This window comes from Vitis riparia, chromosome 12 (genome assembly GCF_004353265.1).
Source record: "Vitis riparia cultivar Riparia Gloire de Montpellier isolate 1030 chromosome 12, EGFV_Vit.rip_1.0, whole genome shotgun sequence".
NCBI lineage: Eukaryota > Viridiplantae > Streptophyta > Magnoliopsida > Vitales > Vitaceae > Vitis > Vitis riparia.
Window position 1 is genome coordinate 11914176 of NC_048442.1, and position 15615 is coordinate 11929790.

The 15615-nt window shown below is 31.3% G+C and overlaps 1 pseudogene; it reads left to right on the forward strand.

Annotated features, from left to right (window-relative positions):
• The first annotated feature begins 13657 nt into the window (after positions 1-13657).
• LOC117925975 lies at positions 13658-15376 on the forward strand (annotated as a pseudogene).
• The last annotated feature ends 239 nt before the right edge of the window (positions 15377-15615 follow it).

Genomic DNA, 15615 nt, shown 5'->3' on the forward strand with positions numbered 1-15615 from the left:
GGATGTAGTGCCGGTTGCCATTACCGGCATAGTCATCGAGAAAGGAGAAGTAAAAGAGTCAGAACGATTGGAGTAGTTTTCCTCTTTAGACATTCCAGTTGGAGATCCGGAGTGTGAGTCGGTACTAGAGTTGGCATCGGTAACAGAGCAAGGAGATTTATCCCCAAAGTCTTGTAGTGTTGAATGGAGTTTTCCCCTGCTACAAGGACTATGGCTCTTTGCTCCCAAAGAGACCAAGGTGATGAGTGGTTGGTGCTCATCATGTGTTCTTACCTGTTTTAGCAAACAAGCAGACTCACTTGTTTATTTTGAGAGATTAAAGATGTTGTTTTGCTTTGCTACGAGTCATAGGGCCCGTAGCGGTGTCATGTGTCAATCGTGCAATAACGATCTTGTCATTTCCTTTGTTGACATGAACAACTTGAGTTCTTTTGGGTGCCATCGACGTAGTAGAGATCAATCTTCTAACAAAAGAGATGAGAGGCACAAATGTCCCACCAGGCGTGCCAAAAATTTGTACGCACAAATTTCCTAAATTTTGTCTTGTAAAATTAGCAAAAAAAAATAGGAAAATAATGCGAACAAAATATTTATTGAAATTAAAATATTGTGGGTACAATCTAAAAAAAAAAAATATTCTTTCCAAAAGAATATTTTCGCTCTGATTCTTTTGCCTTGATCACATTTTGGAAGATGACTATGACATTTTCTTGATTTCGAAGATCAATCGAGGGCCACAACTCGCTATTCCCGAATGACCTTATTGAATGGAGAACGCGTGTAGTAGTTCTTTTGCCGTTTACTGAACTTGTAGGGAGATTTGATGAAGCTTTTTCTTTTGTTGTGAAGCCTTTTTTCCTATACAAAGCCGCCTTTAGATTTTCTCCTTAGGATTTTCTTTTATGGATTTTTCTGATTTCTCCCCCCTTCTTGATAGAAGACACCTCTATTTATAGGTGAAGATAGAGAATTTGAATTTCAAATTCTCGAATTTTAGTTGCTTAATTCAAGGGATTTAGTTCCTTGAATTTAGCAAATTTTCTTATCCTAGGAGGTTTTATTAACAAGATAATAATAATAATAATAATAATAATAATAATTTTATTATTATTATTATTATCCTTTTTATAATTGGAGATTAGGGAAACTTATCCATAAGATGATTTTTTTTTTTGAAAACCAAATTAGTGGTAATTTAATCCACTAATTTTTTTTATGTCTACAATACTCAATTAAGAACATGATATTCTAATTTTTTTATTTAATCTCTTGAAATTTTTTATTTAATCTATATAATTAATTAATGGATTTTTGAATTTTAAAAGATTCATTAGAATTTTAAGCATTAATTATGTCTATTAATTTTTATAGTCATTATATATATTTTTTAGTTTCAAATTATTTTTAAAAATTATTAAACTTCATACTTTGTTTTTAAAAATTGTTTCTCGAGAATAACAATTAAACAATGGTATAAATTTGTTTTTAAATCACAGACCAAAATAACTTTTTTCAAAACTATATATAGTGTGAAAGTTTTTTTTTTAAAAATAAAAAATAAACATTTTAATATTGAAATAAAAATAAATAGTGATACACTCAAACCTAATAATTAGAATCACCAAATCCATTCCTATTCAAAGAGGAATGTGAATAGAAAGAAATGTAACCTTATTCCCATTCCTTACTCCATTTACTATACCAAACATGGGCTTATATTGTATATACATATGTATGTGTGTGTGTGTGATGATAGCTACAAAGACTTCTTCATCACACAAAATGTCACTCAAGATAATATTACAAAAATTTCTCTAATATTATTTCCACTAAAGTCAATCCAACAATTCATATATTTATTAAAAGAATGAAAAGAATAATTATAACTATAAAATGACTTGCAAAACATCACAATAATTAACAACTCTAGTTTTTAATAGCATCCTCAATTTTTTCTTGAAAACAAAATATATTAGATGAAAATTTGTGAATAAGTCATCTTACCAAAAACCAAGAATCCAACCATTGGAATCAAAATCTAGCCCCGAACCCATATTCATCTTAATGAAGTGAGCACCCTTCCAAAATTTCATATACATCGAAGCAATGTTTGATGGGCCAAAATGAAAACTTAGTTGTGGAGATCCCAAGGGCTCTTCACTGCATCTCCTCTAAACCAAGAATCCAATCAATGGAATCAAAATCAAACCTTGTAGCCATATTCATCTCAATGAATTGAGCATCCTTCCAAAACTTCATACGAATCAAACCAATGTTTGATAAGCCAAAATGTAAACTTAGTCATGGGGATCCCATAGGCTCTTCACTACATCTCCTTCCTTCTATGTTTTTTTTCTTTTTGGTTTTTCCTCCCTACCCTTTTCTCTCTCTTCCCTTGCCCGTAAGTGGTTTTGATCCGTTTCTCTTTTTTTTTTTTTTTTACACACCTCCCCTATGCACACGTTTAATATATTATTTATTTTTAAATTCTTTCCTTTTTTTTGTCTTTTGTTCTCTTACTATCCCATATTAAATTTATATCATTTTACTCATATAATTTATTTTATCTTTAATTTATCATTCAAAAATCAAGTTTTTTTTTTTTTAAAAATACAACAATATAAACCTATAATTTTAAAACCAAATTAGATTTCATAATTACAATAAAAATATATTTCCCATCATCCTCACAATTTAATACTTTATTTTTCAAATATCTCAATTTCACTCCATAAGTTACCACCTCTATTATTCAATTATTCAACTTTCAACCATAAATTTTTAACTCTTTATAATTACATTAATTTAATCCATTCCATTTGTCAATTATATCTCAATTAAGTCAACCTTTGAAAAGTTAAATCTATTAAATGATGATGTTACGGAATAATGAGGATAAGCAATGAGAAAAAACATAATAAGAACACAAAGATTTATGTGAAAACCCCTAAACAGGAAAAATCACGGGCAAAATAGAAGAAAAATCTACTATGTTAAAAATTGGTACAAAAAAGGATAGATGTAAGCGACTAGATTTATGTGAAAAACCCTAAACGGGAAAAATCACGGGTAAAAGAGAAGAAAAATCTACATGTTAAAAATCAGTACAAAGGAGAGAGATGTAAGCGACTATTACAAAAGCATAATTATCATTATCCTAAAAAACTATACATTATCGCATACATACATATACATATATATATATATATATATATATATATATATATATAGTAATAAATAAAGTAGGTTCATATGAATATTATTACAACATGACAAGCAATAATGGAAAGGAAAATAAACAGTTTGTGTGAAGATTGGATTTTTGTAGAAATTTTTTTGAATAAAATCAAAATTTTGAAATATCACTTCATGTCATGGTAAGACACCCTTTTTGACAAGACAAAGTCTCCAAAAAACAAGCTAATTTTTGGCAAACACATACCAATTTTCATCAAAAATGGGTTACAGGTCGAGAGTTAAGATTAAAGACTCTAATAATAAAATTCGATTTCTAAAAACATTTATATTATGACTTGATATTTTTTTTTTTTTTTTCAAAATCAACTTATTGCCTTAGAAATCCAAAAATTTCAAAACCTCAAAATTCAAAAAAACCAAGAAAAATTAATAAAAGATTTGAAATATAAATGAGCTGATAATTATTCTTTAGTTGAAACTTTCTTTTTGCAAATCCAATATAACAAAGTATTTAAAAACCAGGAACTTCCGTATAAACATTTTAAAATAAAAAATACTGAAATAAAAATAGGGTATGTAGCATATCACGACCCTGGTTTCTTCTTTGTTATATATCTTATGTAAATATGTCTAAATAAAGAAATTTTTTATCTTGTACCTTAGTTCATGGATTGGTGAATTTTAAAAAATATTTTTGTAAACCATGTATCTCAAATCTCTAAAAATTTTCTAGGAAAATTAAAAGATATTTTAACCTATCTCTTTAAAACCAAAAGTCAGATCAACATTTCTTTTGAAACCATTCCACTTTTATTCCAAATCGATGGATCAATAGCACTAGCTTACCACCATATTCATATAAAGCATAATAAAGAACCACTTATCCCTCAACAAGAACCAGAATGGGAAATGACCCATTCAATTGAATTTTCATAATATTTTATTAGATTTAGGGCTTTTTAAATTTATGATCTTAGACCAAACAGAAATAAATTTTTTTTATCTTGTTAAAGAAACAAAAACTATGTCTATTTAGAGAAACTAAACTCTTGTACACATTAAAATTTCAAAACCTTTTATAACCCCTAAAGAAGAAAATTTTATAACTGAACTTATTATAAAATTACTAGAACCATCTTCTTACCTTAGTGATAACACAACTTTCTAGGACGATCCTGATGAAGAAGGTTATTAGAACCTTAAAAATATGATGGAACGATGACATCAACAATGACGATATTGAAACAATAACTATGTTCCCAACTGCAAACATTTAAAACAACAAATAAATATCAACAAAAGATAAACATCTGCCACATTAAAGTACTTTTGACCACATGAAAAGAAAGAAAGAAAAAAGAAGAAGAAATGAAGTGGCGGATGAAGGAAGGTAAAAAATAAGTGAAAATTTTATATCAACTCCCGTTAACTCCTTGTACTTGTACATTTAAAGTTTTTATCTCCTATGTGACCTATCTCATCTACGTACAATTTACCCACCTAATTAACTATATTTGTCTTCTTGTAAAATTTGTTGCCTATAAAACAAGATGTAGAGATGAAAGAAAGGTATCAGAGAAAAAATATTAGAAAAACCAACTTGCTATACTTGCCCAACCGCTTCTCCAGTTCTAAATTTGTAAATTTAGCAACAATAAAAGTAAGAAATTCTTGTTCTTATTTTACTTCAATTATCTATTATCTTTAATTTTATTTTATTTTAACCCTTAAGGGGTACAAGGGGGTAAAAGATAAAGAAGAGAAATGAAAATTATTTGAATCATAATTTTATTTTTCTACTTAATATCCACAATATACATAGATCCTATATAATATTTTTTTTTTTTAAAAAAAAGATTGGGTCATGGTAGAAATTTTTTAGAAATCAAATTTTATTACTAGAGTCTTTAGTATTAACCCTTGACCTATAACTCGTTTTTGCCGAAAATTGGCGTATTTTTGGGACACTTTGTTTGGTCAAAAGGGTAGTGTTACCATTACACGAAGTGATGTTTTAAAATTTTGATTTTATTCAAAAAAATTTCTACAAAAATCTAATCTTCAAACAAACTGTTTATTTTCCTTTCCCTCGCTGCTCCATGTTGCAATAATATTTCCAACAAAAATTATACTAAAAACCTTAGAATTAAAGGTAGATGCAATGCTAGATATTGGAGCCAACAAAAATCTTTTATTTGAAACCTTAGTGCCTCAAGGACAAGCTATTCTTTAGAAAAATTATCATAATTTAATTACAATAATTTTAATATCTTGAAAAAAAAAAAACTTGGATTAGATAATAATTTTCTTTCAAAAAAATATGATAATCTAAGTTTTTTAAATAAAAAATAAAAAATAAATATAAAAATAAATAAATACAAAAAATGACTTTTGAAATCCAAATTACATATTTTTTTAGTTATAATTTAATTTATTTATATAATAGTTTATTCCCAACTATTAAACTTTATTGATCATATTAAAATTATATATAATTATATATATATATATATATGATTTGTTTATTCTTATTAAATAATTTTTATATCTATTGTTGTTTAATATATTATTAATTATAAAATAAATTAAAATTTAAACGGATGCATGAACTACTACTACTCATCTGATTATAGTGGCCTCATTTATGCACCTAATCACCTTTAAATTGTCTTTTTCACAGGTAGTCATCGTTACTCACTTTTCCTCTTTTCTTTAGGTGGTATGAGAGAGGTACAACTAATCCATTATGGAAATTGCACCAAATCATCTCTCTGTGTTATAAGAAATGAAGAATCCTCGTATTTATCACAATCATCAGTGTTTTCCAATTGAAATGTTGGTTGAGATGATGATTCACGTTGAAAGAAACATCATCAATGGACTTGTGCATCAAGCCTCCAAATTATTTTTATATGTATATAGATATATAGTTATATTATAAATAGAGATTAATCTTCATATTTAAAATTGTAGTTAAAGAAAATTACATGAGGCATCAAAGGAGAGATGAATCATATGATATATCTTGCTAGAAAAATTCCCAACCAGCCCATGGTGTGAATTTAGGATCAAGGTGACTTCATTGTTAAAAAGTTGTAGAGATGTTTGAAATCCATAGGCATTATACGATAAGGAATAGTAAATTTTTATTTTAGAAGATTTGGTAACCCTGTTTGAATCAATATTTATGCTTTATTTGTTGTGAACTTCTCTAGAATTGATTTTTTTTTTTTTAATAGTTAGAGTTTCTTAGCTTGGAGAAAGTATACTAAGGTGTTACTCTTTTGAAGAGAGCACTTACAATGAAGCACATGGGAGCAATGTATGTGTATGGAATCATTTTGTTGTGCAGAGCTAGAAATTTTAATGAAAAAAATGGTTATTATCTTTTAGATGTGGTTAAGAAATCAATCTAGTTGGAGGAATGCAAAGCAAGAGCGAAGTCTTTCATATTGACAATGTGGGTTAGAAACCAGTCTTACATATGAAGAACTCAAGATCTATAGGTTAGAAACATGTAAAAAAATAGAAGTTGACACAGACAAAGATTGGAGTGACACTTATTTTGGAGAAGTTGAATGTGAGAAAGGTTGCCAAACTTCTATGGCCGCCAATGAAGTCTCCACCTTCTATAGAATATTTAAATAGATTATAATGTTGTTTAATTATGGTTGGTTTGATTTTGATATAGAATACACTCCCATCTTTCTCAAAATTTTTTTCTTTTCATTTTAGTTGTTTCTATTCCATTTGGAGAATTGTGTATTAATAATACACTTTTTACAATTTTTTACAAGAAGACAAAAATAATTAGTATGGTAGGTTGGTAGGAGGTAGATGAGATAGGTCACATGGGAGACAAAAAACTTAAATGTATGGGTACAAGTTTTAAAAAGAAGTATAAAGAGTTATTGGGATTTAATATATAATTTTGACTACTTTTCTTATTTTCCTTCATTTGCTGTTCTTTTATTCTTCTCTTTTCTTTCTTTCTTGTCATGCTTTTCACATGGTCAAAACATCTTTACTATGGTAGATTTTTGTATTCTGTTGATCTTTATCTACTGCTTTAAATGTTTGCAGTCAGGAACACAATTGTTGTTTCAATATCGTCATTGTTGATGTCATTGTTCTATTGCATTTTACAGGTTCTAATAGCCTTCTTCATCAAGACCTTCCCAGAATGTTGTGTCATCACTAAGGTAGGAAGATGGTTCTAATAACTCTACAGTAAGTTTGATTATAAAATCTTCTTCTTTAGGGTTATAAAAGGTTTTGGAATTATAATGTGTTTAAGAAGTTTGATTATAAAATCACCACCCCTTTTAGTTTTAACCCTTTTAATTAGCTCACTGTCATTTTTCCTCCCCTTGGGCCTTAGAAGATAGCGGAACCTCATCAGGCCCGGCCCCAACAAACACCACCCCATGCCGTTCTGAAAATGGCCTGGACCCAGGGGAATCCTTCCTGCCCACAGACGGGCTTGACTGGAGAAGCCCATCCACCTGACCCAGATCCGCAGGAGATCGGGCCCCAGACCTTGCTTTGGCCCGCTTGCCAGTCCCATCCCCACCCACCCCTCTGACCTGCCCATCAGTCGCGTCCGCAGACAGTAGCAGCGCATCGGGCCTTTCACTGTCCAACTCTCCAACGCGCGGGGTAGCGCGTGTCGCAGCTTCACCCCTGACCTCCTCTCTGTAGTTTCCTTTCACACGGCTACCCGGTGTCACCTTCCTCATCTCCGGCCTCACTTCCCACCAGAGATAAAGGGAATAACACACCTCCTCCACCACTATATCTAACCTGCTCGGCAAACCTCCATTCCTTGTCTTGACACGGATGCGAGCCCATTCCAGGTCCACTATCTTCTCCGTCTTGGGATCCATGGCTACAAAACCTCCACACTCGTCCCCCACTTTCCGCAAGATGGACGGAACCCATAATGAAACTGGAAGCCCTAGAATCTTTACCCATACTTCCTTCCTGCTCCCACCTTCATCTTCACAACCACACCTAGGACTCCATCGTTCCAGCCCTAGCTGGACCCTTCCCACCCGCCTGCTTCCAAAGGACAGAACACGATCGGCTTCCCCCTCAAACTGAAACTCCAAAAGGATCCTGCCCTTTTCCATCCTTGCCAGCCCTAGCTTACCCTGCAACCCCCAGGACCTTGCCATTAACCATCCTAGTCTCTCCATGTCCATTCCATTTACTGAGCTAGAATTCCAGCTACCTACAAGGCAATGCTCCAGTTTGCGCAGGTTCCCCCTGATTTCCTCTTCTCTCACTTCCACTCTTATCACTTCACCCTCCCTGCCATTCGCCCCCTTCACCATTTCCGCGAACGACTTACCCATACTTGGTTGTAACCTAACCCTTTCCTCCTGCTTATTCTCCTCTTTGCCATTGCTTCCTACCACCTTCTGTAACATCTCCTCCATGATGTTCCACCCCCCTCTCTCGCCTCTCCCTTTCGGAATAAAAATATTAAACCTCCTCTTCTCCTGTTCAACCACCCCTAATCTAATGAAAGACCCTGCTTTGTTCTCATCTGGCACCAGAGAATAGGCTCTCCCATTTTCCCTCCAAACCCTTTCCCATTTTCCTTTATCCTCTGCCTTAATACACTGGTTCAGGCTATCCAGGAGTATTTCTACACTCGATAGCCCCAAACGGACCCAAGAAGAAACCCCTCCCTTGCTTTCCTCAATAACGATTTGGGTTTTGCCCTGTTTCTCCTCCACCCCAATCTCGAAAATCTTTGACTCCACCCCAAAGCTCCCCTCTTTCCTTCTTCTCCTTCTTCGCTTTTCTTCGCGAAAACCTTCCTCATCGCCCTCACTCTCTCGCTCCATCTCTTTCCTACTAACAATTTTAAAATCTCAAATTTGGATTTGATACTTCATTCAAACATATGGTTCCATATTAAAAAGTTTCAACTTTAGTTGGTTTCCTTTAAGCCATATTTCGGTAAAATAAAATCAGTTATTAACAATTGTTTTCCTACTTAACCAATATGCTAATATATTATTATTTTTCCTTTATTATTATTATTACAATAATAATAATAAATATTACTATTTTAATATAACAACTTTTACTTTAGATAAAACTAGTTTTGTGGATTATATTAAATTAAAAACATGATAATGTTAAAAAAATTTCGCTCATTTATTTAAGCATATCAAGGTTGTTTGTTAATAATATCTATTCTTTTATTATCATTAGATTAGTTTTTAAATAGGATGATTTTTAGAAGTTATAAGTTGCTTTAACATGATTACTTATACATGTACACAAATGTTTTTATTAAACTAATTTTCATTTTAAATTTTCAAACTGAATGATATTTTTTTTAATATTTAATAAATTTTTTTTTACAACAATAGTAATATCTTTCATAATGTTGACTTTGGTGAAAATGAAAAAAATTATTCAAAATATACCCTTAATAAAATTGGCCAAATTTGATTAAAAATTATTTTAAATTGAAAAACTTTTCTAATATCAAATAATTCAATAAAATCAAAATCTTCAATTTTGAGAAGAAAAAATTGTAAAATATATCTTTAACTTCTCCTTCTAGAATTGATGTTATCTACCCATTCTAGAGTTGAGGAGACTCATATTGATATTGATATATTAAAAGCTACTTCTAACTTCCTCTAATTTAGTGAAATAAGAAATTATATCTACACAAATACTCTAATTGGTATGTGTGGACCCCGCATTTGCTCGATGCGTTCCCACTCGATGACAAACTCGATTTTTATTTGAAAAATGATTTTATTTATTGAAAAATGACTTGGAGTCGCCACTCATTTTTGTTTTATTTTTAAAGGGAAAACAAAATAATAAAGAAAACCCTAAGTGTGACTCCTTGTTTGGAAAAAACGGTCAGTGAAAAACCAAATCTGGGTTCGGGGGTCAGGTTACTTATTGGGAAGGTACGATAAAAACCGTGACACCCCTCTAAGCCCCTTAAAAATGGGTCTCTACTAAATAAGGTGAAACAAGTGTGGCAATTAATAAAGAAATCAATGGATACCAATGAAATGATCAAATAATAAAACGAATCACACATAAAAGTAAACTAAGTGGGAGTGGGAGCGTACCTCGACAACAAGTAATAGTGTGCTATCATGGAAACAAGGTTAGCTCAAGTAGAAAATCATCACATGCATATCAAAGAGCGAGACTAAGATCAAGCATCATTCATCAAGTATAATAGACGACAATCAGAAGAGAAAACTCATATGTGGGGCCTCCTCCAAAGTCCAATCTATCTTGCACGAATTAGTCTCACAAATTCTATTATTATGGAATTATAAAAATTGTATTCATACTTATGTAAAACCAAGAAAAACAGAAGGCTTATTTGAGAACCGGAGTAGAATTAAAATTGTTCAAGTGAAAATTAGATTTTTGGGATTTATTTGAAAATTAGAGTCTTGGGAATTAAATTTAAGAATTGGAATTTTGGGAATTAAATTTGAAATAAATAAGAATTTTGGAAATTGGAATTAAAAAAAAAGTTTAAAAATGGAATTTTAAAATAAATAAATAAATATAATAATAATAATGACGAAAAATAATAATGATTTAAATAAATGAATGTGAATATTGAAATTTTTGAAATTGGAAATTAAATTTGGGAGTTGGAATCTTGAAAAGATTGTTTAAAGATGGAATTTTGAAATAAACAAATAGAATAATAAAAGGAAATTTTTAAGTAAATAAATAGAATAACAATAATAAGGAAAATAATGATTAAATGAATAAACCAAAATTTTAGATTTTCTTCAAATTGGAAATTAAATTCGAAAGTCGGAAAAATTGGAATATTTTAATAATGGAATTTTAAAATAAATAGAATAATGATAATAACGAAAATAATGATTAAATGAATAGATCTGAATTTTGGAATTTTTGAAATTGAAAATTAAATTCGGAGATTGGTAGTGTTTGAACTGGAAATTTGAAGTCTTGGGCGTTGGTTTGGAGCTATCTAGTGGTTTGAGTTTATGCAGAATCATTATCCTTACTAACTCACTCAATGACATTGCTAACATTGTGGGGAGATCTTGCAACTAATGAAGGACAATTATTGGAGCAATTGGTGGCCTCAAAACCATTGATAGTTTTATCACAAGCAAAAGTGACAACATATAAAGGTATGAATGTAAATTATATGATTTTGATTTACGTGGTTCTCCTTTTATTATTTATATCAATTACTAAAAAATTAAACCTTAAGTAGGTGAAGCATCTTTGTCTACAATATTAGTCACAACAGTTCATGTAAATCCAAACTTGGAGGAAGCTAACAATTTAAAAGCTAGTATTTATATCTATATCTATATATATAATGTCTTGATTTATTTAAAAATATTCAATTATCAGATCTCATATGATTAGATATTATAATATGTACGTATGTCATAATATATCACAATAAGCTCAGTTATAAAATCTTCTTCTTCAAGGGTTATAAAAGGTTTTGAAACTATAATATGTTCAAAATGTTGGTTTCTCCAAATAGACATGGTTGTTGTTTCTCCAATAAAATAAATTTTTTTATTTCTGGTTAGTCTAAGATCATAAATTTAAAACGCTTTAAATCTAGTAAAATATTCTAGAAATTCATTTGAACGGGTCATTTCCTATTTTGGTTCTTGTTGAGGGATAAGTAGTTCTTTATTATGCTTTATATAAACATGGTGTTAAGCTGGTACTATTGATCCATCGATTTGGAATAAGGGTAGAATGGTTTCAAAAGAAATGTCGATAAGATTTTCAGTTTTAAAGAGATAGGTTAAAACATCTTTCATTTCTTTTCTTTTTTTTTTGAAACTTTTTCAAGGATTTGAGACACATGGTTTATGAAAATATATATTTTTTAAATTCCTTGATCCATGAACTAAAGTACAAGAAAAATAATTTCTTTATTTACAATAGACTTACACAAACAAGACATATATCAAAGAATAAATCAAGGTCATGATATGCTAGATACTTTGTTTTTATTCTAGTATTTTTGGTTTTAAAATGTTATATAAAAGTTCATGGTTTTTAAACATTTTGTTATATTAAGTTTGCAAAAAGAAAGTTTCAACTAAAGAGTAATTATCAATTCCAATTGTAATATTATGAAACTTCTCTAAATTTGGACATATTTGTTTCATCTTCAGATGATATATAAATAATTTTATAACATTACCGTATATAATCTATAAACTTTTGTAAGAAGACAACTAAGTTAATTATTTCAAAAAATGCATCACAACAATGGTGGATTACAAAATATATAAATTATGACACAAACATATTTGTTGTAGTCTTATATTGTATCTATTTTTCTACAAGTATATTGTATTAAAATCATAATAATAAATATTTATTTAAATAACTTATTTTAAATTATAATGAACAACAAATTCAAATTTAGAAAACAAATATATGACCTTTAAGATGAGTTAATATAATAATACGTGATAATATATTTCATATTTCTATATATAATAATTATTTACGAATTAATTAAATTATAGGTATGTTATATCATTCTATATATTATTTTTATCATTATAATTTATTTACAAAAACTTTAAATCAAATAAATTTAAATTCACCCACTAATTACCTTTTCAAACATTATATATCCCCATCTATTATTTTTATATATCAACAATCACTTGCCTACGTACACCTTCACATGCATTTTATGTACGTGTTTTCTACTAATATATATTTTGTGGGCTGGGCCATTTTGAAATTCTTTTATTTTATTTTTTCCTTTTTCTGTGTGAGCTGACCTTTTATTTTCGTTTTTTCCTCCTCCCCTTTACAAGGACCCCTCTCCCCCACCCCCCAAACTCTTTTTGGACCTGATTTCAGTATATAATTATTTTATTTTTCCTTTATTATCTTTTTTCATTTTTTTTAATAAGAAAACTTGAAATACAGTCATATTCACATTACATTTAATTCGTTATATGCTAATTTAGTTCTCATTTTAAAAACCTTCAAACAGTTTAAGTAACAATTTTATTTGACCTTATTACAATAAAATGTAATCCCAATGGATTTGACAGCAAAAATTCATTCCAAATTCAATTTCCAGAAATTTCCTTGTTTTCCTTAATCTAATCTCCACACTCCAACCTAATACCATTCTCAACCTTATTCAATAATTAATCGCCCCTATCATGCCTCATTTCTCAAATTTTGAACTTTCCTCGTCTTCCCTTGGTCCTTTAACCATGTTGTACTGCTGCAGTCGACCAATATTAATAATTGGTAAGAACAGTAGGTATATCCAATTTCCTGGTAGTGGTAGCTACCATTCTTCCAATATTAGTCTCCTCTCTTCTTTTCCTATACTTGATCTTTCAATACCCACAAAGAATCTCTGAACATTATTTTTCTCCCTTTTGAATCAGAATTGTTGTGAAACAATATGGGTAACGTGTGTTCCATCTCAATCTCCATGGACAATATGATCTCTGGCTGCTGGGCGGCCACGGGTGGTCAAGCAACTTATATTTGTGAATTCGAAGAAAAGCTTGATGCTGTGAAGATGGCATTAGAAGATTTAAAAGATTTCAGAAATGACATGACCAAGTGCGGAGGTGGTTTTCGAGGGTGGAAGCTGTGGAAACTGAAGCCAGTCAACTGATAAAAGATGGTACTACTGAAATTCAGAAGCTTTGTCTGGGAGGTTATTGGTCCAGAAATTGCATATCTAGCTACAGGTTGGGGAAGAAACTAGCCAAGAAGGTTGAAGACTTAAACAATCTAAGAAGCACAAGGCTTTTTGACATGGTAGCAGACAGATTACCTCCAGCTTCAGTGGATGAAAGACCCGGTGAGCCAACCGTGGGCATGATGTCCACCTGCATAAGGTTTGGAGTTGCCTTGGGAACAGCAAGTGGGAATTATTGGTTTATATGGGTGGGTGGCGTTGGGAAGACAACCCTTTTGACCCAAATCAACAATGAGTTCCTCAAAGAAACTCATGATTTTGATGTTGTGATTTGGGCTGTGGTGTCACGAGATCCAGACTCCAAGGTTCAAGACGAAATTGGGAAAAAGGTTGGGTTTTGTGATGGTATATGGAGAAATAAAAGCAAGGATGAAAAAGCCATAGACATCTTTAGAGCCTTGAGCAAAAAGAGGTTTGTGTTGTTGTTAGATGACATATGGGAGCCGGTAAATCTATCAGTCTTGGGAGTTCCAGTTCCAAATGAAGAAAATAAGTCCAAGCTAGTATTCACAACCCGATCCGAGGATGTATGCCGACAAATGGAAGCTCAAATGAATATCAAAGTGGAGTGCTTGGCATGGCAGGAATCCTAGGATTTGTTTCAGAAGAAGGTTGGACAAGACACTCTTGACTCCCATGCTAGCTGAAATAGTTGCCAAAGAATGTTGCGGATTGCCACTGGCACTGGTTGTCATAGGCCGGGCCATGGCTTGCAAGAAGACAACCGAGGAATGGAATTATGCAATTAAAGTGTTACAAAGAGCGGCTTCAATTTTTCCAGGTATGGGGGACAGGGTGTTTCCTATTCTAAAATTCAGTTTCGATAGTTTACCAAGCGATGCAATTAAATCTTGCTTCTTATATTGTTCCTTATTCCCTGAATACTTCAACATTTTAAAAGAAAATTTGATAGATTATTGGATTGGCGAGGGATTTCTACATGAATTTGATGGCATAGATGAAGCTAGAAACCAGGGGCACAGCATTATTGGTATTCTTCTTAATGCATGTTTATTGGAGAAGAGCTCCCGAGATATTATAAGAATGCATGACGTGGTTCGTGACATGGCATTGTGGATAGCTTGTGAGCATGGGAAGGTGAAAGATGAGTTTTTTGTGAGAACGCGTGTTGGGTTAATAGAAGCACCTGAGTTTAGCAGATGGGTAAGTGCCAAAAGGATATCATTGATGGAAAACCGAGTTGAGAAGTTGACCGGAGCTCCTCCATGCCCGAATCTCTTGACTTTGTTTCTGGATCTTAATAATTTGAGAATGATAACCAACGGTTTTTTCCAATTTATGCCTGATCTAAGAGTTTTAAGCTTGTCAGGAAACAGATGGTTGACTATGATACCATTGGAAATTTGCAATTTGGTTTCATTACAGTATCTTGATTTATCACATACAACATAAGGCTTCTACCAATTGAGCTTAAGAACCTGCAGAATTTGAAGTGCTTGAACTTGAATTTTACGGCAAATACTTAATGTAATCCCAAGATATCTAATATCAAGTTTTTCCTTGTTGCGAGTGCTGAAAATGTACAGCTGCGATTTTTCTGATGAAGTGACAAATTGTAGTGTTCTCTCTGGTGGTAATGAAGACTTGTTAGAGGAGTTGGAGAATCTAAAGCAGTGCATGATTTAAGTATC